General features: G+C 36.6%; 1 long non-coding RNA gene across 1 annotated transcript; it reads left to right on the forward strand.

The window, feature by feature from the left end:
* Positions 1-1,023: 1,023 nt before the first annotated feature.
* Positions 1,024-14,803, forward strand: LOC135313508 (uncharacterized). The gene is made up of 3 exons (XR_010373140.1): positions 1,024-1,098; positions 2,215-2,278; positions 12,161-14,803. It is a non-coding gene; the product is annotated as an uncharacterized LOC135313508 (long non-coding RNA).
* Positions 14,804-21,612: the final 6,809 nt, after the last annotated feature.

Here is a 21,612-nt window from a genome sequence, read left to right on the forward strand (position 1 = left end):
ATCAAAATAAAGCTTGGGGATAGAGGACAGGTGGGAGTACATGCTTTAAAAACAGGCATTCTGCATATGTTTAATATGCTCCCCTTGCCTCTAAATCACAGCCTTTGATGTCCTACAGAGTCAAAATAATTGATAGTGGGGAGAGGAACTAAAGATCAGCAGCTTGGTTATTTGCCATAGCAAATACCTACAGTGAAGATTAATATTAGAAAAATGTTTTCATGGGTTTAACAGTAGAATTTGGCTTCAGGTAAATAATTAGACACCAGTAAGGTTCATAGTATTTTAGGGTACGTACTGCTATAAATTGGGCAATTACTGGCTTCTAATGATATTGCTGAAATGGTAGCGAATTTATTTATAGGTTATAGGGTTGATTACTGGGGGTTGTCAATAAAAGAGAAATCTAAATGAGGCAGTTCACTAGCAAGGTGAAGGAAAGTGGGTCAAAGGCCCTTCCACGTCTCTATTTGCTACACCCTTCAGAACCTTGGGGCAAAACTAAGAGAATACTAAATATTGTCAAGGATTACATTGCTGTTCCAGAAGGCTTGAAGTGTAGAACTCAGACAGCCTTTTGAGAAACTCCTCGCAGTATTGTACAGAGTCCTTAAACTTTTGAAAGTAGTTGTAGGAATTTGGATTGCTATCTAGATTATTTGCAAGATTTTCATAACCAGAAAATATGTGAAAACAGAATTTGGTGGTAGGCAAGTAAGTAGCAGGATGTTAATTTCTCCCTTACTTTGATATTCCATGAAATGAGAACTATATAATCTTTGCATACTGCAATTCTATATTTATTTATGAGTTTATCTAGCTAGAAGAAATGCATTCCTGGCAATCTGTTTAAACTGATCCAGAACACAGTTATCTTTCCATGGACTCAGACTTTCCTCATGGCTTAAGACTCTTAGTGTCACAAACTAGGGCTAATTCTGTACCAACAAGTTAATGTGTCAAGTATGCTTAAATTTCCCTGTGTAAATGCAGCCAGGATTCAGCTTCTTGTGATGGTCTGCAGTTTGTGAACTGTGTTAAATTGGGGTTTGACTCCTCTTTATGCTGGCCTGGGAGCAGAATTCAGTCTGTACAGCTGTAAGTATAAAAAATGCTAAATGTTTATTGACAAAAGTAGCCTCTAGTACTGAGGTATCTGCTTTCCTGGCTGGCAAAAAGGGATGCATAAACCTCAGTGTCCTTAAGAGGGCTTGGGTGGGATGACTTTGTAGTACTTTGAGTCCAGAATAGGTTGGGATAGGCCAGAAAGAATATGTATCCCCTCAAGCTATAGAACTTTTTTTTTGTGTTATAAGACAGTTGATAAATTGCAATAATTCCCCTAATTAATAATAAAAAAACTGTAAAATGTTATTAGTATAGAATTTGTCTGACAAGAGAGGGATCACTCTCTATTGGGAGAGATATTTCACGTGAAATCAACATTCAAACAAAATCAACATACTCTTAATGAAGTGTATGTTAGCTTTAAGGAGGACTAAGAATTTTTTTTTAAAAAAAAAAACAAGTTTTGAAATAACTTTCTAATCTCAAAAAAAAAAAAAAAAAAAAAGTGAAGGAATAACCCCAGCAAAATCTTCAGTTTTGCTGTTGCAGTTCATAGTGAAGAGACTAACGAGCTTTTCATTGTGTGTCAAAGGGTTGACAGCTTGGTGTTCAGACAGAACTCTAAGTTCTAATCTAAGATTAATAAACATGCAAATGCTCAATCTTAAATAGAAAACTTGTAAGAATCCAATCCTTAATTTATGTAATTGAATGTTTGTTTGAAATGACTAGTGTATTCCAACTTAAGTTGTCAAATTGTAAAATTTGTCAAATTTGAACCACTTACAGGCTGTTACAACTGGAAGATATTTCAGCAAACTACAAGTTCCATACACATGCTCTTTTTGAGACAAGGAACCATTCTGAATATCAGGTGAAATAAAGTAGGTTGTAAAGATGTAAATTGCCAGTTATTTATGGCATACAATATTTTTGAAGCAGTGGGTGCCTACAGCTGTGGCCTCACATATTTCTCTTCTCAAGTACTGCAGGTCACTACTTCATGTTCTGTACAAGAAAAAGAACAGGATTTAGCATTTGTTAGTGCTCTAGGACTGCAAATAGCTTTTCAAATGCTACACGAAGTCACACCAGTTCTCTGTGATGTTAAATATTTGTTTATTATAATCTCATTTTTGCAAGTAGGAAGGTTCAATCACTCTTCAAGAGAGAAAAAGGGAGACCAACTTGGCCGAAATCACAGCAAGAGGTAGGTTAGTGGGCAGTAGCACAGAGTGCCAATTTTCAATGTGCTTTCTCTAGAATGATGCTCAGAGCTATATAAAATTGGGATGTCATTCACACTATGAAAATCCTATGCATAATAACTTAGAAATTTAATTTGCACTTTATATTTTTTTTAAAATAAGCTATCTGATGCAAAGTCATCCAGTACTCGATGTTTTTTTGCTTTTGAGTATGAATAGATCTGTTTGTGAAGAAAGATGTCATGTGTATTGAAAATATCTCCAAGCATTTTGTTGTCATAGCTGTTTAGCTTGAAAATAGGCATTTCGTTAACAGATTTTACCAACTCTCCAGGCTGCAGTCAGGAAGTTCAGCAGAATGCAACAGACAGTTATAGGTACTTTTCTTGAGGGAATGTATTCTACCTGTGGGCCTCATTTCAAGGTGTCATTTAAGAAATTTCTTGAAATGTATGAAATGTTTTAACAGTTTGAGTCCTGGTTTCCTCTGAGATTGCACTCTTTCCTATGGTATAGTGGTAGGATGAAATATTTTAAATACGGACCATACATAGCGCAAGCAGATTTGTGAAAATATTACAATGTTAAGAATATCATAGCAAAATGTTTTGTTGTTTGGGATTCCCATAGGACAAGAGATCTAACTCTTTCCTTTAGTCTAAGAGGGAGGAAATACTTTCGATCTCAGGTTTCCTAGTTTGGTAATTATTTTTTTGAATTTTTGAGGGTTTTTCTTCGAAATTTTATGAAACTCCCCCAGTGCTTCTGTGAGCTCTTCAAGTAGGTTTTATTATTAATGCAAGTCTAATACTTTATTTATGTTGCCTTGTTATAAAGCCACTTGAGGAACAAGACATACATATGTCCAGTGACAGTTTGGCTTGTTTATTTTGAATTTGTATCGTGAAAGGGAGGGTGATATGTGAAAAATCAATTTGCAGACCTTTTCACAAAGAAAATACTGCAGAGAAATTATTCCTCTGCAATCTATCGCTCATGAAGGGAAGCAGCTTAGAGAAATCTTTACAACCAAGGGAATCTTAAACCCAATGAAGCAGGTGGCTATGAAATCATCCCTAGGTTAGAAAAGGAGGCTTTTAAGTTTGGAATTCCAGTTAAATAAGTAGTTGAATAATTTTTCTGAGATTTTGCATTTTGGACAAAGAATGTAAAAAATCTCCCTTCCCAGTGACATAACTGCTAATATTGTAGATTCAGGGTTTTTTTCTGTGTTCCTATTTTACATTTTTAGAATTCCATTGGGACCTGCTCGTCTTGCTGGTCAACACCCAAAACTTCTGGGTAATGTCAGTTCTGCCCTAAGAGATCTGCAGAACTGATTGTTGGCCTAAAATATAGGTATCTCTCTAGTATGTTTTATGCTTAAAATATGTGACATTACTGTAGCCCTTAGAGGTATGAAAATGATATTGCTATCAGAAAGAATACTAAAAATGGGATTGACTAGACTGACACTTGTCTAAGGAAATATGTTGTAGCTGTATCAGACCAGTTTAGGCTGTTCAGAATACAGAAGTGACGATCAGTTGAATTAGTTACCCTTCCTCTGTTTTACAAAAAGGCTTAGGGCTGGAGGGGAACTGTAATACAACTGTGAGATGCAGAAATATTCTAGCTATGAATTGTCCAGTCAAAATTTAGATAGGTAACATTTCCAGTCAAAGCTTGCAGTTCCCTCTCTTACTTTTTCTTCCCCTTCCACTACCATTAAAGCTATAAAGTCCTTTCAGACCTTTTCCAAACACAAACCACGTTATGTTTAGTCTGGTTCATTTCAATCATCTGATTTACTGCCTGACTTCAGAAACAGCTACATCACTGCAACTAAGAGAAGGGAATTCAAATGCAATGGGAAGAACGAGTGCTCAGGCACAGGAACATCAGGGGCTTGTTAAACCAAACTCCAGACACTGGAGTCAATGTCTCAGGACACCACAGCTGTCACATTTTGTTGAGTCGCTTGATTTGGCAGCACATCTCTTTTCCTTAATATATGTAAGTGAAGCAGGGTAAGGATCTTGACCCATATCCTGCCCTCTTTCCTACAGACAGTAATCTCCTTAGAGAAGGGCTTTCTTTCACTGTGTGCTTAGAACAAATTGGGAACTCAGTCTTCTCTGGAACCTCTATGAATTTTAATAGAACAAGGAGAACATTTATCTAGGATGATAGATATTTGGCAAATGTTAAGCATAATTTTAATAAATGTGCTTATATAAATGTGTTGTGGTAGATTTTAAAGTTGGTCTGTTTCATGTGTTTTGCTTTTTTTTCCTCCCTTAAAGGAAAACCCTTTATTTCAATTCCAATTTTATGGAAGAATCTCTCATAACTAGACTAATTGCGCTTCCCAGTTGATTCCTGCTGCCATTTTCAACTTCTGGTATTTTGGACAACTTCTTTGTCACACCTATACTTAGAAAATGACACATCGACTAAATATAAGCTTGTTTTAACAAATATTGTTCTGTTGATATCTTTATGCAATTTTTGTTTGTTTTGCAAAAACATGCACCTGTTTTAGGAAATGTAGGTTCCTTATTACCAAATCTTCTGTCTACTCCACTCCAGAAATGTTTATAAGGGAACCAACACAGCTACCTATGTGGTCCATAGAGATCATTTGAGTTCTGTTAGTTTGGACATAATTTGTTAGAAAAAAGGCTGGTTTTCTGCCTGTCTTCCCTTGATCTCTGAGGAAAAAGTGAGGTATGCAGAGAAGCCTTTCCAATTATAAATTATTCCAGGTTTTCAACTGACTGGTTTGAGGCTTGAGAGTCTGTCGTGATTCAAAGATGAGAGGATTAGGTTGAACAAACCTTTCTTTTAGCAGCAGGTAACCAGATAAGCAGTACTGTAAAGTAAGATGATGACTGCAATGCAAGTGGGATTTTGCATGTGGTGAAATATTTTTTTGACAGTTACTCTGAATTTGAGAAGTAGGCCAGAGAAATAGTGGAAAAATATTAAGCTTTTTTTAAATTTACTTTATTGTCAGTGAAGAAGCCATCCCTTATTATAGTTGGAAATTTTTTTTCTTCCACAAACTTAAGCATTTAAAATCAAACATGAATTTTGAATTAATAAGCATGCAAATGCTTAATCTTAAATGGAAGACTTGTGAGAATGCAATTTTTAGCTTTTATAATTGAATATTTGTTTAAAATGGCTAGTGTATTCCAACTTGTAACGAGCTTTGCTGTGTTAAATTAAACATGCAATGAAATAAGTAAGATGAAAGATGCAGGACCACTGGTAAATAAAACATACAAAAATATTTTTCATATGCTTTGAATATTTTCAAGGTGTTAAAATATTTCTTATACTACATTGGGTTGAGATGTTCAACATAAGAGTAGAGAGGGATTAGTCAGAATGTGCTGCAGTGAGAATTTGAACTCCACCGTTCAAGGGGGATTGCTCTAAGGTAGCCCATTAAATACTTTTTTTCCTGGCTGTCCTGAAAGAAGCAGAGGGACAAGGGGAAAGATAGGGCCTGACATATTCATGCAAGTGCTGAGGGATGGGAGAGTAGCTTTTACTAGTGGAAGATGTCCTTTCATTCAATCCCACCTCCTTGGTGAGCTCCTGTTTCACCCATCATAGATTTCCCTTCTCTGGTGGCAAAGGCAGGAGTGAGAAGGGAGTCAGCTAGGGCTGTGGTGGATGGGTATTAGGCCATGGGTCGCGGGTGGTGTATTGCTCCCATCAATCTGTAGCACCAGGTAAGCACCTGCTTTTTCCAACCTTAAAATCAGCCTTGGTTGTACCAACCAGGCGTTTTTCTCTTCTTCTCACTCCTGCAGATAGGTAACTTTCTATATGACCACACATAGGTCATTCACTCACTTTAGCATTTAGTAAATGGAAAAAAATATTCCTTAAAAATCTGCATAATCCAGTATTTTCTAACAAATAATACCGAACATCTCATTAAATGGTTCCTGAGTGGCATAGACATGATGTTATGTGAAAAGTGGGACCTCATGCAAACCAAAGCTATGGGGAGAAAAGGGTCTGCGTGTAAGAGCGCAGATGAATGGTATTTGGCCCTGAGCTTATATGACTGTATTTTTAAAAAGGCAGGACAGGTTATGAATGTTAGATTTAGAGCCTTAAATACATACTTAGCTATCTTCATTATATCAGTGTAGCCTTCTTTCTGTTTGCTGATTAATTACATGAGTAATCAACATAGCACATATTTCTAATACCATGCTGAAGTTTTATTTCACAGATTTGCTGTTGGCTATAGACAGTTTGTGACCCAAAGAGTTCAGTGTTTTAGCAGTACCTTCTTAAAACTTACATTTAAATCAACATCTTTGTGGTATGGAATTGCATATTAGTTTTGTGAAATCTGCAAAAAGATGGTGTAACAGAGTGACAGTCAGACTTATTAACATCAGCCAGAGATTTAATCTTTTCCTTTACAGAGATTTTTGTATGGAGGGGTCTAGGTTTTCACACTGGTCTTTTCTCTAAATTTTGAGACAAATCGTAGTAAAAAATGTATTCATTCGTTTCAGTCAAAAGGATTCAGTAGGAGATCCATATAATTTATTTTCTGAATCCAACTATTTCATATTAACACCTAACCATCTAACAAAAATGTAACATTGCCCTAAAATTAAAGCTATTGATATGTAAATGAGAAAGAGGAAAAAGAATTGTATGTCGTCTTGCCATGTAGCCTTGTTTGAACTTTGATGTCTTGTGATACCACACCCAATTTATCATGCACGTTGCTATTAGCTAAATGTGCAGCCATGAGCAATTTACATATGAGTAATTTACATATGAGTAATTTGCAGAATTGCCTGAAAATGAACTTTCTTAGGAGCTTTCTTTAATTTGTTCATTTGCATCAAGCAATTTCAACAACACTTGCATTAAGGAAGTGGCATTTATCTCCCATCCTCTTCTGGCCAGATTATTGTGCAGTTTGACTAATCTTGTAATTCATGCCTGTCACACCCATCTTGTATGAAGTTCAGCAAATATTCTTTAGGAAGAACTCAGATGTGATAAGGACCAACAAAGCTGAAAAAGATAGACTGTGAAATAGCAATGTGATAAGTATGCTTAGTTTTCAACAATTGCTTATAATTCTGTGGCTTGCCATAAATACTAATAGAGCTGACTACGAGTTTGTCACTTACTGTTTTGGATTTTAATTAATGTAAGCTAATATATGCAGTGTGCTAACCTAAAGGATAATATGAACAACAAATGAAATATTCTCTATAGCTGTGGGGATAGGAGGCCCCCCTATATTCTTCTAGTAGTTTGCAAAATTTCTGGAGGCTGTCTATGAAGAGACTAAACCAATTGAATTAGACTGTTTCCAATATGGTGACAGAAATGAGAGGTTAGGGAGGGCTCAGATGGTGGGAGTGACTCTATGACCATGAAAAAATAAGGAAACAAACAAAACCAGAATGAACACATAACAACGCTCACCTCTTGAAAAGTTCTTTTGGTAGAACAAGGGCAGTAGTGCACTTCCTGGAGAAGAGGTGCATTTCAGGCTGAAAATGAACAACATGGACCTGAGTTGTAAAGAAAGCGATTCCTTGATTTGCTGTAGAGCTTATCAGAATGTTTCCTGTGAATGTTTTTTCGTCTTTGCCTGTGGCCTTTTCATGAAAACTGTTAATATTTAACATTTTAACCATTTTCTTTTTTCATGTAATATTAGTTGAAAATTCATATTCATTACCCCAACAGTCATGGATATTCTATGATTCAATGACAGTCAGAGCTTTTTAAAATGTAATTTCTGATTTTACAGTAATAATTCAGGACATAGTTATGACATGAATTTTCATATAAACACAAAATAATTTGATTACAGTGGTAATGTTTCAAAACATGCCTTTTTTTGAAAATAATTTCTTTTGAAAATAAACTTTTCTTGTTTATTCACATGAAGCAATTTCTTTCATTATTACTTTCATTAAGGAAGATTCTACTCTATTAAGGAAGACTCCCCTCTGTTTTAATTTGAAAAGAAACATTTCTTTTGAAAAGACAGTGGGTGACTAAGAACTGACACAGTTTTCCCAGAGAGGTTGTGGAGTCTCCATCCTTGGAGATATTAAAAAGCTGTCTGGACATGGTCCTGGGCAGCCTTTTCTAGGTGATCCTGCTTGAGCAAGCAGGTGACAAGATGACTGACTTCCAGAGGTCACATTCTACCTCAGCCATTCAGTGATTCTGTAAAAATTATTCGGTCAGGATGGTTTCAGAGTACTCAAAGTAGCAATGCCTAAGTACATGCTGATCCCTCTGCTTTTCACTGGCCATTTAAGGTTTTGGGTTTTCCCCTTCTTTGATTTGTCCATCTCTTTCTGTCTCAGTTTTTTTTTTTTTCTGTGTACCCATCATTTTCCTTCTGTTTCCTGTTTTTCTTTTTTTGTTTGGTTTTATTGAAATGTACCTTCTATCTTGTTCTGAATGCAGTAAAGCTTGTGGCTCTTTGATAAAGAGTTTAGAAGCTTCCTGCTGTGAAAGACCAGTCCCAGCCTTGCAAATTTCATTCTTGTCTGTGAAGAGCTTCAGGGTTTATTGCTTGGGGAATTAATCCCACACTCACTGAAAATTAGTGATAAAGTTTAATGACTTTAAATGCAGGATCATTGTAATCTACCATCACAAAAGGTAGAGAGTAATACAGCATAGCTATCTCACCCCAAAAAGCAAAATTTTATTTCGTGTAAATAACTTTTTTCTTTTTCCTTTTTTTTTTTTCTTCCAGAACATTCTTAAAATTAGAAAAAAAAGAAACACACAGTGGTCAACTTTCTAGAAAGCCTAACGAAGCTTGCTATTGAATAATAAATGAAAACGACTGCTATCAAAGCTTGTCAAAATCACAGTCTATATTCCAGGCTTGTTATATCTTCAAATAATTTAAAATAATATCAGACTTTGCAACTGCAGTTTAATTATGCTATTAATATTACCATAGCTTTACTGCTTTATCAGTATAGACTTGTTGGTCTTAGAAGTAAAATTAATTTGTTTATACTTTCCTTCTGATTCTGTTTGTTTCAATGAATAGCAAAATGAGAGCCTAATCAACCGTCAGGTATTCAGCTCAACTGCATTTAATTTCTTCAGTAGAGCAAGCACCCTGTGATATCTGATAGGCCAAAATAGACATTTTATTAGTTCACATTCTGAATGCTCACAGGATGAATAATTATAAACCCAGTACAGTGTGAAATGCCTACCAAAAAGTGTTGTTTCCTGGAGAATATTGGAAGAGGCAGTATAATTTATTCCAAGAGGCTTGCAAATTTATTCCAAGACTGGATTTTTGTGTGTGTGTGTGTGTACTGTAAAAGGGTGAAGAGTTGGAAGAGAAAGCTGTAAGCATTGCCTCATATTTACTTCCCTTTTCCTTCTACATGGCTAGTATGACAACAGAACATACTCAGATATAAAGAATATGCCTTGAAAATTATATAAATGCAACCAAGATAAGGCAAAACACCTCTGTGAAACAAACTTCTGTTTGTTCTCCTCAAACTGCTCTGCATACTGACACAACATAATGTTAGAGATCATTTTTTCTGCAATAGCTTCTGCAATGAAATCTATGCAAAGCACTTATTTTAAAGATACATATATCAGATAATTTAGTCATCTGGTCTTTATAACTTTTAATTGTTTTGTAGGCATCTGCTTGTTCTAACTTTTAGAAATTTACTGTACACTGTTATGACATTTAGGTATCTGATGATCATGATAGGATCCAGTGCTGCTTTTAATGAATAATTATTTCAGTATTCCAATTTCTTTACTTTATGCCATTTTAGGATCTTCATTGACTTATTGTTTCCTCTAGAAAAGCACTGAATCACCTTTATGCTATCCAGAAGTAGACCCACTAAGGTCTAAGCAGACAATAGATTTGTCAGCACTAAGTACTTACAAAAGCAAGACCTTTCAAATAAGGCTTCAGACGCTGTTGTAACTCTTCGTTCTTGTGCCTAGCAACTCTAAGAAGTTTTAAACAGCAGATACCCTTTGGCAATATGCAATCTACAGGTTAGGCAAAGAAAACCAGGATGGGTTGAAGTTTGTTTCATTCAGTCTTGCTGTGGTGGGACTGGGTTCTTCAGAGTATTTTGTTTATGTTGTGTTACCTTTGGAGGTAGTCAGCTTCCCTTTGCTTGTGAGCCAATTCTTTTCTGTGAGGCTGCTATCTCTACGTATGGACCAAGTTGGATAAAGAGCAGATATTCTGATTTTGAGAATGGTAGGAAATGGGTTAATAAGAACTTTCTCTTAATGTTTCCCTCAGGATTTAACACTCGTGCACATGAATGTACCTTAGCTTTCAATACAATAGATAAAATGTATACTGCATCAGTTAGTCCTTGATAACTACGTGCATATATACTCTGACCTCTGGGTAAATGTGATGCTACTATCACTGTGGCTGATCCACTTCACATTTTCTATGGTACTAGAATATGAACATCGACTGTTACTGTCAAGTTGTTGATGTGCTGTCAGTTGAAATCCTAGCTTTCCCTAGGGGGGTGTCAAGGGCAATGTATATTTGGAACCTGTGCCTCTACTGATAGTAGGTTAAAAGCAATTGAGAGCTGTTTTAACCTTGGCTGGGGCTGGGCTATACACCATAAGTGTCCTGCTGTCAAAGATGTTCTGGTCTCAGCTGGTGCTGAGTAGCACTTTGCTACAGGACAGAATCTTCTGAATTGCCAAACTTGAAGGGCGCAGGGCTATTTTGGTATTACTGCTTTAAAACTTTTTGTTTGTTTACTTAGCAGACTGTGACAATCTGGTTTAGTTTCTACAGATGGCTGCCTGCTGAAATGAAAAATAACAAGTTGTGGGGCATTCAAGAGCCTTACACTGGTATGACAGTATTTGCCACTGACTCATCTTCTCCAAGAGATTTGTTAGCTGAGTCCTGTTTCTGGTTTTGAGGATATGTTGATTTGATTTGTTTACGGTTGTAGTTTTTAATGGACCAAATTTTGTCCCTGTGCAAATTAGTGAGAGTTTTGCCATTGGCTTAAAAGTATCAGGATTTGTTGCTGTGAAAATTATACAATAACTCTGGAGCTTTGTGTGTGGTGGGGGTAGGAAGAGGTCGAGTGTGAGGTCTTTTGCATAAAAAAAATTTGGTAGCTTTAAAAATATCAGAGCAACAAAATGCTGTGTGTACTTGTCTTTACTCTTCTGACTCTCCAGAGAGACAGACTGAATCCTTCAACAGCCTGAGTGCAGACGCATGCACCCAATCCAACCTTCATTGTCATCTTCCAAAGTTGAATCTTAAGCAACTGTTAAGAAACATACGGTTCTTGGTTGAATTCCAATCAATTTCAGCAAAGTCATTTCTTTCTTTTTAAAATGTATTTAAATATCAGTGTCTCTGCATTGTTCTCTGTTGTGGGTCTTAAAGGTTCAAATTGGGCAAGGTAACAGTGAACAACATGTACTGTGTTTATTTTCACCTAATAGTTTTACTATGTGACAGAACTTGTCATTATCAAATCGTTATCAATTTTGTGCAACCAGTTGAAACAGTAGATTTGGATCTGTGTGTGTACACATATATATTCTTAACCCTAGTCTGGTGCTTTGTGCATAAAAATGATTTCTCTCTTACCCATGTGGTTATTTGACAGATTATTTATGTATGTTTAGACCCAAAACAACAAGCAGAGTGTATGTCTTGTCTTCCTTTGAAAAGTGCCTATGGTATGAAAGATACTGTAATGGATGACATTTGTGCTTTGCAAGATGAAGTGTAAAGTAAATCCTTAACTGTCTTTACATCTGTACCCTTACCTGCCTCTCATACCACCAATGTCCAGCAATACCCGTTACCAACAGCAGCAGTTACGGGGACTGACAGGATGGTAACAGAATTAGAGAAAAGAGACATCATCAAAAGGACTCATTCACCTTATAATTCACCAGGGTGGCCAGTAAAGAAACCAACTGGGCAATGGTGTTTCACAATGGATTATCAACAGTTAAATGCTAATACTGCACCTTTAACTGCTTCAGTTCCAAACATTGCCAAGATTGTGACACTGATACAGGGAGCTGCCCCAAAATGAAAGTCTCTTGTGTATCTGCTAATACCATCACCCTAAAAGTTCATAATGAGCCGAGAGAATATCCTATGGGATTTTACACTGGAAAACAAGATAATAACCACCCTGCCAGTTATATACTCAGCCGAGCATGCTTCCTTTCTTTTTATATTTACCGGAATCACCCTTTGTTATGGCATAACCTGTCTGGGAAAGACTCCACAGGGACTGGTTTCCTTCTAATTGAAATTAGTACATTCCTTCTGGTCCAGACACACAATCTTTGGGACCATGCACTTCTAAATTATACTGAAAGTGTTGGATCACTAAAAAATCAGAGAAAGACCAGAAAGACTACCAGTTGATTACAGATGCACTTGGTACCACCCAAAATAAATCTTCTCTAGCTCCTAGTTGTATCCAAGCTCAACTATGGATACAATCTATAGTTGCTGAAGTTGTACAAGAAGGTGAGGGAGGCACCCTGCCCACTGAAATTCAAAAGATAATTTGGGATAATGCAACTAAATTTGAGAAAGAATTCCAGTTCTGGTGGTATCCAGTTAATTTCACCTATAACCCTACTGACGGGCAAAGCTACAGCTTTTGTGTTCACAATACGCAATGCTTCGGTGTATACCATATGCCCAGTCATTCCACTGGGATTAAATCACATTGGGGCCGTACTCTACCCATTAGAACATTGAGCATGGGCCCAACAAAGAGAAGACAAATGGGAAACCCTTGATGTTGCTGCATGTGTTGTGCAGGAGCAACAAGGATTTATTTGTGAAAGCAAACGCCATCAAAGCCCAAGACATTTGTCTCGACACTGAACAAAACATTTGCCATTTTGAAATGCAACCCGATGAAACCCCTGAAACTGTACTTGTATATATTGGGAAAGGATGTGCTTGTATGAGAAGCCTTTGTGACTCTATACTTGCAGATACTTGTAATCACTCTAATATTTGTGTTTTAACCTTACTAACATAATGGGATGTGACTTTAATTATTTGGCTCCTGTCACATCCTATCAATTGCTACAACCTAACTACATATCATATCAAGGCTTGTTACGTACCCCCATTGGAATGAATCTCACATTGGTGAAAAAACTGTTGCGACATGATGATCTGAACCAGTTGCTGGAAAAAATTCGGAACAACGGAAAAGGAACTCTAATTACTGTCCATCGTGATGCAGAGGAGATACACTGCGTCTTAGAAAGAGTGAAGAAGGATGGAGAGCACCACTGGTGGGACACTTTATTTGGATGGTCACCAACCACAACAGGAATCTTCAAGAAGATGTTTCATCCTGTCGTAGTTTTACTAATACTTACCATATCATGTTGTATTTTAACAGTTACCTTGTATGTTAAACTTTGGATTACGATGAAACATTTGTATCACCAAATGTCCCCACAAGATATATATGTCATTGATATTCCCCACCACAAGAATGCACGTGACACACCCTATACATCCCAAATCCCATGAAGCTTGAGCGTGAACCTTGAGTGACTATAGTCACGGGGTGAATTGTGTGGAATAATCGCTGGAGCTGACTTAGAAATTAAACTTATGTTTTTAGAAAAGGTACAGCATTGAAGAAGCTTTCAGGGTGAAGTGCAGCTGATATATGAGCAATCCATTCCACAGAATTTCCCTAGTAACCTTAGACGTTGGCAATGCCAGGAGAACTTGGCATACTGACTCTAAGAGGAGTTGTCCGGAGGGTGGAGTGGTGTGGAGGCATCACGGCCAGGCTCTGTGATAAATAGGAACTCGAGGTACCATGGAGCTAGTACGCTGCATATTTGCCACCCTGGGCCAACAGTCCATCATACTTTTGAAAAAATGCTGTCCTTTTGGTGAACTTTGCTCATTATAATATCATTATAGTACCAAAACACACCTCCATCCCAAAAGCTACCCTTCTCTTAAGGTGCAACCACTCCTCACTGGCCATTCGCTTTTAATTTCTTGTAGTCTATGCTTTTAAAAGTAAAACGAGGAAATTCTACACTGATAATAAAGGTATGTATGACTAGAGTCACTCAAGCTCCACCTGAAAGATAAAAAAAAAAGTATGAAATGTGTGAAGAGAAAGAGGGTGTTAGGGAAGATACCATCATGTACCACTCTGACTTCTGAGACCAGTCGATGGGCTGAGCCTCTCTTCCCTCCCCACCGAGACGCCTTTGAGTAAGATTGGAAACCTCTATAGAGGCACTTTAAATCCCTAATGTATTAGAGTTGCTTTGCTTCATATTAGAGTCGCTTCATATTTGTTTAGCATACTTGTAGCCTAGCGGTGTACTCATATCTTTGTTATTTCAGTGTCTTGTAACCAGCAATCTTATCACCAGTAATCCAAAGAACCTGTGTATCTGTTGCTTTAATAAATTTTACTATTCATTAATCTAGCCATGATCATTCTCATTGAACAAGACCAACCTGGGCATCTGCCAAATTAGTTACTAACAACAAATACTCTGATGAGTGGTTACTTCTACAACCCTTAGAAAATAGACTGTTGACCAAGTCTGAGACTAAGACTGGACTTAGCTGCACCTAGACTCCTCTTGGAGAAGAGGTTTAGAAAGCAAGGGGGTCCTGTCTGAACTCTGTGACTCAACGGTAGGGTCTCTCCCTAGCCACTCCTCAGACTCCTACCATTAACGCAACAGTAGATCCACATATTTTTTAAATTTTTTTTTTTTTTTAAATGGCATCATCATCTATTGTGTAAACATCCAGAGAATTAAGACAAAAATGACCTCTTAATTATGCTTTCACTAAATATTTCCCAATATATTTATAAACTGTAGGTGGGTAAGGTGTCTCTGTAACTTCTTTCTTTCTCTGGTAGAAATGTCCTGTGTTATTAGCCACTCTAGCATGGAATTTATGCTGTAATTTATTTTCAGCTGAGAGAAGGCAGATAATATAAGGCAGGATTTTATTTTCAATATTTCAGTCTTACTGGTCAATTTGACAGTGGGAGGAAAAACATCCCTTACTCTCTGATATCAGCTTCAAGGCTTTATGATTAAATAATGCTTTTAGTGCAGCTAGAGCCCTGTGCATTATATTCATGTTACATTTGTTTAACTCCTTGATGTGAAGTGTGACCAGGACCTGATTTTCCTGTAAATCAAAATCTTGTTATATTACTAGAGGGATGTAAAATACCATTCATCCTGGATGAATGTACTCTGTGGGATCTGTGTAGACTTCTATACTTAAGATACCCTTATAGCTGAACAGAGAGAAGATATGATTAAAAGTTGGAGTCACATTCTGTTGCTGAGGCGGGCAAAACTCTTGAAAACTGCTATCTCCTAATAACTGCCTTGCAGGTGCAGGAAGACCATGTCTGGGCATGCACAGCTGCATCTTACATTTATGTTGTGCTTTGCACTGTCATTCTGCGGTTCTTGGCTGTCATTCCGGTTGAAGTAGATGAGAGAGAGAACGATAAATTTCATATTAAACATAGTTCTCAGAGTGAAGGTGAGGAAAAACACTGTGCACTCTTCTGAGATGTTCACAAGGCATATGCCAGAGTAATGTAGGAATGGCATGCATGGATAAGAAAGCATATTTTTACTTTGTCCCTTTTTGCTTCAAAAAAATGTGTGCAATCTACTTTAGAAAAGTGAAAAGTCTTTGAACTTAAAGAGTATTTTTTGGGAGAAAATGTTGTTATAAGGTAAACTAAAATAAAATATAAAGTAAACTAAAATTCCCATAGGATTTCTTGATGTAAATGGTTTGAATTAAAACCTTGAAATATTCTCTCTTGGTCCAAAGGAGAATGATGACACTAACGTAGATGAAGTAGCACAGAAGTAATGATAATACTCACTGGCTAGGAGTAAGGCTTTATTTAACTCTTTTGCACATACTTGCCTTATGATACTTTTTCAGCTTGCTGTTTCACCTAACTACATGTGCTATTTGGCATTCTTAGCAAAGTACTATAAGAATTCAGTGGGAAAACAATTTTCAGTCTTATAAAGTCAACACCATTTTTTTCTGAATTTTTGAGTGAACTTCTCTTCTGAAGAAGTAGTTTTCAGGGCAGATTTCTGCTTTGCAGTTCTCTGTCATTTTAGCTTCAGAGTAATCTGAAGTCATAGCCATTATTTATTCAAAAATATATTCTTTATAGTCACAAATGCTCAAATTTTCTACCTCAATTAATTGTTGAAAACATGCATTACTTTATTAATTACTTCTAGGAAATATGCTGAACAATTTTTTAAGCAATATGTGACAAAAGCTTAAGATGAAAAATACTTATACATACTTACATTTTGAATCTTACTGTAATAGCTGCTGCCTTCTGTGTGTACTAGTAGAAGCATATGTAATCCTGAAAGTCATTATGCATGTATACAACTTTATATATTTAAGTAGTTCTGTTTGGTACAGTGGGACCATTACATTAGTCAGACTATTTGGCTTCTATAAAAGTCTTTGGATGACTTCGATCAGCCCTCAATGAAGTCTTTGTAGTGTGGTTCTCATTGAAATTAGTGGACATTTTACTTTCAGCATGGATTTTAAAAAAAAATGAATTAAATTTCTTGGGATCCCAAGAGAATGTTATGGTCTGCATTTTAAAATCTTGCCCTGGAATCTGCTCTGCAGAAGAAATGATACTATAGCTGCTCAGAAACAGCGTCCTGAATGGAAGTATACATGCATGGAATTACAGGGAGGAGGCTGCAAAAACCTAAATTGCATCTAGACTATTGGAGGAGGAGGAGGGGAAGGGCATGTAAGGTCCTGGATTCAGCAATACTGATTCCAAACATGAACATCCATTGAACCAACCTTAAGTCTCTTAAATATTCTCAGCTTTTTAGCTGCCATATTAATAGCTTATGTTGCCTAGTGCTGCAGTACGGTGACTTATATTTCCCCTTCATTGTAGATGCATTCCACTTGACCTGATCAAATGATCTGAATTTGACTGCATCAAAAATTTCAACACACATGCTATAATCAAACCTGGTTGTAATTAAACTAGCTCAAATTTTTATATTCTCAATGAAAAAACAATATTGCTCTCCATGTGTGATCTTTGTTATGCACAAATGTTCATACATTTCTAATTTGATTAAATAAATTCCAAAATCATTACAAAGACTAGGTTAACAACAAGCTTGAATTCTGCTACTGTACACTGTGGTACTGAAGAAAGGGTTGCATAGGATGGGAGAGAGGAAGGACAGAATAAATAAGATAGGAAAATTTCTTCTAACTGGATTGATAAGTAAGATGCCATTCTGATGAGAAAAATTCTGTTCTAATGACAGACTCAGGAAACAGAAATTTATAAGTGGGATGCTTACCATATGCGAGGAGAGCTTTAGTCAGAGTTTAGACAATTTTTTGCTCTAATAAAGGGCGATATTGGTAGAGACAGGAGATGGAACATAGCACAGACCTAGCACATTTGGTGTTATCTTAAGTGTATAAAACATGGGGTTACACGGAACTCCCTTTGTAAAGAAACCACTTTACAAAATTAACATAATGAAGAGTAACTAGAAGTGATTATATTTTCTTAAGGATCTAAGGAGAAACTAGATTTTGGTCTGGCTGGTTTTCTTTTTTCACAACTGCCTGAATCAAAAGGAAATAGTAAATATTTACTGCACGGGGGCATTGCCTTGACAGCACATGTTGTATTTTCGATGTTCAAATTGTGCTGTAGTATAATCTATGCTTCGGAGGTTAATGGGAGGATTTCAGTGTTCATGTCCCTTACAAGGGGACTGGAAGTGGAAAGTTAAGTAATTTACTAAATATTTTGGATAATTTAATATAGCCTTAATGCCAATCCCATCTCAGGCCTATGTTGGCAGAATCTGTCAGACCCCAACTTACGAAATTTATGCATAAGTGTAGTAAAAGATGGTAAGATTCCCTGTGTCATATGGTCTTAAATTAAATATGTCTAGAAAAGAAATTAAGACGTCATATAGACTATTCCTTTTCTCTAGGGCAAGATGAGCTATTCTTACAGAATTTGTGACAGGAATCTGTCTGGCCTGCTCCATAAAAACCTTGCGGCTAGAGAGAAGTGCAACCTTGCTGGGCAGTATTGTCTTGTACTTCCCTATTCTTTCTATTACTAAGCTTTTTATATAGCCTGATTTTAAACACACCCCATCCCCCTTCTTGTGTTTGAAACACATTCTTTCCTGTCTGTCTAAGCAGGACATGGAGATTTGTTAATTCCTTTTCATATGAAGGGTCTTGTCTTCTCTCATTCTTTCCTGTCTAGGCTATAGAAAGCCCAGTGCACTCAGTCTTTCCTTGTGGCACACATTGTCGCCTTCTGAGGATTCCAGTGCTCACATTCATTTGTACTTTTTCTGAGGTCTGGTTCTCCAAATGAACATTACCAAATCTCCATTACCATGAACAGGCAGCTGGACTTAGCTGGCTGTGTTTACTGTTCCAATAAAGATCAGCTCAAAACTACATGGGTATACTCAATAGCTGGGGCAATGATTAGTGAGGAAATGTGCCTGAAGTGGCCGTGTCCTTTATTGGATTCTTTTCCACATTTTTATGCTATTTTGTTTTGTCTATTGTTTTGAAATTTCAATTTTTAAAAACTGAAAATGTGACTTTTATTTTAGATACTCCAAATACTCAGTTTTAACAACACATTTTGCCTTTATTTCTGTATAAAAGTGCCTATTGATGTAATACTCTAAATATTATTAACTCCTTGTTCTTTGTATTAAAAAAAATCTCTTTTTAGTCCCTTTTAATCTCTCTTGATCTCATATCTTTCTTCCCAAATAGATGGAAGAATTTTTACTGTGTAATGTCTCCCATGCCAGAGTATTTGATATTAAAGATCGATTTGATAGGTCCTCTCAATGCTTCAGAGCCAATATGCCTCCACTTAGCTTGCATATTGTTTCATAGAATCTCTTCGTTGAAATGTATTTGCTTTTTCCCAGGTTTGCACTTAACAAGCACGTATATGAGATTACCTGGAGAAACAAAGTGCAAACGTGCTGAAGTATTTGACAAATAACCATATATCAAAGGAGGTAAACCCCCTCCTTCCCCCCAAATCTTTAAGATAGCTTGCAGGTTGACATCACTACAAAAATAAGCACTTCTATAAAGTTAGCACTTCTGTATAGTTCTGACAACATGCGGAAACAATGAAACTGAGAGTGAACATTGAGACGTCTGGTAACTTCAGCAGATTTTCATAAAATGCGAAACTATTTTCTGCAGTGTCATATTCAGGGTATACTCTATCTTGATGGCAGTGCTGTAACAAAGTAGAGACCTTCTTATTAATTTTTACGTGGGCAAAATTCATAATAGAATCTATAAACCACATTCAGCCAGAAAAAGAGCTAGCAGCACTGTGTCAGGAATTAATTCATCCTGTTGTGTTTGTGGGTCTGTTGGCATTGCACTCTGGAGAATGTTCGAAGGACAGGTTTTCCCAAGAGCTAACTGCAGTGCAGCACTTTACTCTTTTACAACAGAACAGTGAAAAAGAAATAAAACACCCTTCACATTCAGAGCCCAGCAGGTCAGTATGTTTTGTATTGGCATTGTCTTTAACTGCTTAAAAATAAGCCAAGCAGTGTGTACTAATGCTTGCACCTTTGAATACTTTGCTACTTCCAAAGGAAACTTTTACGAGTTCATGAAAAACAAACTTCAGGTGTAGGGGACAGTTGTTTTTCTGATGAACAGCATTTCAGAAATTGCAAGTTTTTGGAAGGCAGAAATTACATTTTCTTCCCTCCTTGATTTTTAATCTTTGTTTCAGTCACCCTGGAATTAAAGGAAAATTGGAAATGTTAACAGGCTGGAAGAGGATGGAAGAGAACATTATATATTTCACTCCTTGTCTGTGTTATTTTACTCCATTTTCCTTTGATTTTTCAGCAGATACTGATGGAGGTGTCAAATGTTTCTGGAATTTATCTGGATGACGGAACTAACAAAAAAGGTACCCAATAGATAATACTCAAGAAATTCCTCTTCCTCTTCACAGTAAAACAATCTTGTTTTTCTTGATTGGTAGCACATTGTATTCTAGTATCAAAGACAGGCTCTGTTCTGAACAGATATTTAATGTTACTCATTAATGTTAATCATCAAAGTGACTTTGTGATTTAAAGCAAAAAAAATGCAGTTAGAGCAGTAAGTAACTACTTTTTCATCAGATACTATAAATTATGTTATGCCTGATGTTGGATCTATATGGTTTGGGTTTTGGTTGGGTTTTTTTTGGTTTGGTTCCCCCCCCCCCTCCAGTAGCTAATCCCATAAAATAAGGTACTTCTGGACATAAGTGCTTATTTAGTTGTTTGTCCCTCTTAATTTCCAAGATTTGAGACTTGATTGATCAACAGAAAGAATTGGCTTAAAATTACAGTAAATGTTTTCCAACGGAGGCTTAATAAAATGCATTTTTTTTTGTTAACCCACAGGTCTAGGTAATTGAAAGTAGCGTCCTTTTAGAAGCATGTATGTGTTCTGAGAGTAGAACAATAGCCCGGTTTTTACAAAAGTAATTTATACTCTCTGGCCTACTTTAGAAATGGATTATATGAGTCAACTCCTGCTGAGATCTTTCAGATGAGGAAGGGAAACTGGTAATTTGATATTACAAGAAACACTGTAGAAATGGAGTCTATTGGATCTAATGGAGTGAAATTTATCTATTGGATTTAGTAGCACTGAGAGAAGCAGTCCATTGCTCAATCTAAAATCTTCATGAGTGCCTAAATAAACCAGATGACCGTACATTTTCTTTTCCATGTCTATGTTGACTTGGTTTTATAACCTTTCAAATTTCCATGGCCATTGTGGCAAGTATTATATTGAGTGTTTGTGACAAATGCTGTTGGCTTTCTAGTTACACGGCTTTTTACATGTGCTGTATCAGCTGAACACGTAGGCTGGTTTGATCCAAAGTTTTAAGAGCTTGTTTAAAGATATTTGTGATGCAGTTATTTTAATTTCTAAAAAGATTGAAGCTTTAATAGGAATACCTTTAGAACTGAAAGAAGGTAGTTCTTTTGGAAGCAGCCTGTGCCCTAGGGGGAAGGTGTAAAGGGTTGCACATGCCAATTGGCTCTGAAGACTAAAGAGAGGCTGCAAGAAGGGGAAGTCATTTTAACCCTTTAAGTGGTATTTTTTTAGCTGGATATC

This window comes from Phalacrocorax carbo, chromosome 5 (assembly GCF_963921805.1).
Source record: "Phalacrocorax carbo chromosome 5, bPhaCar2.1, whole genome shotgun sequence".
Lineage (NCBI taxonomy): Eukaryota > Metazoa > Chordata > Aves > Suliformes > Phalacrocoracidae > Phalacrocorax > Phalacrocorax carbo.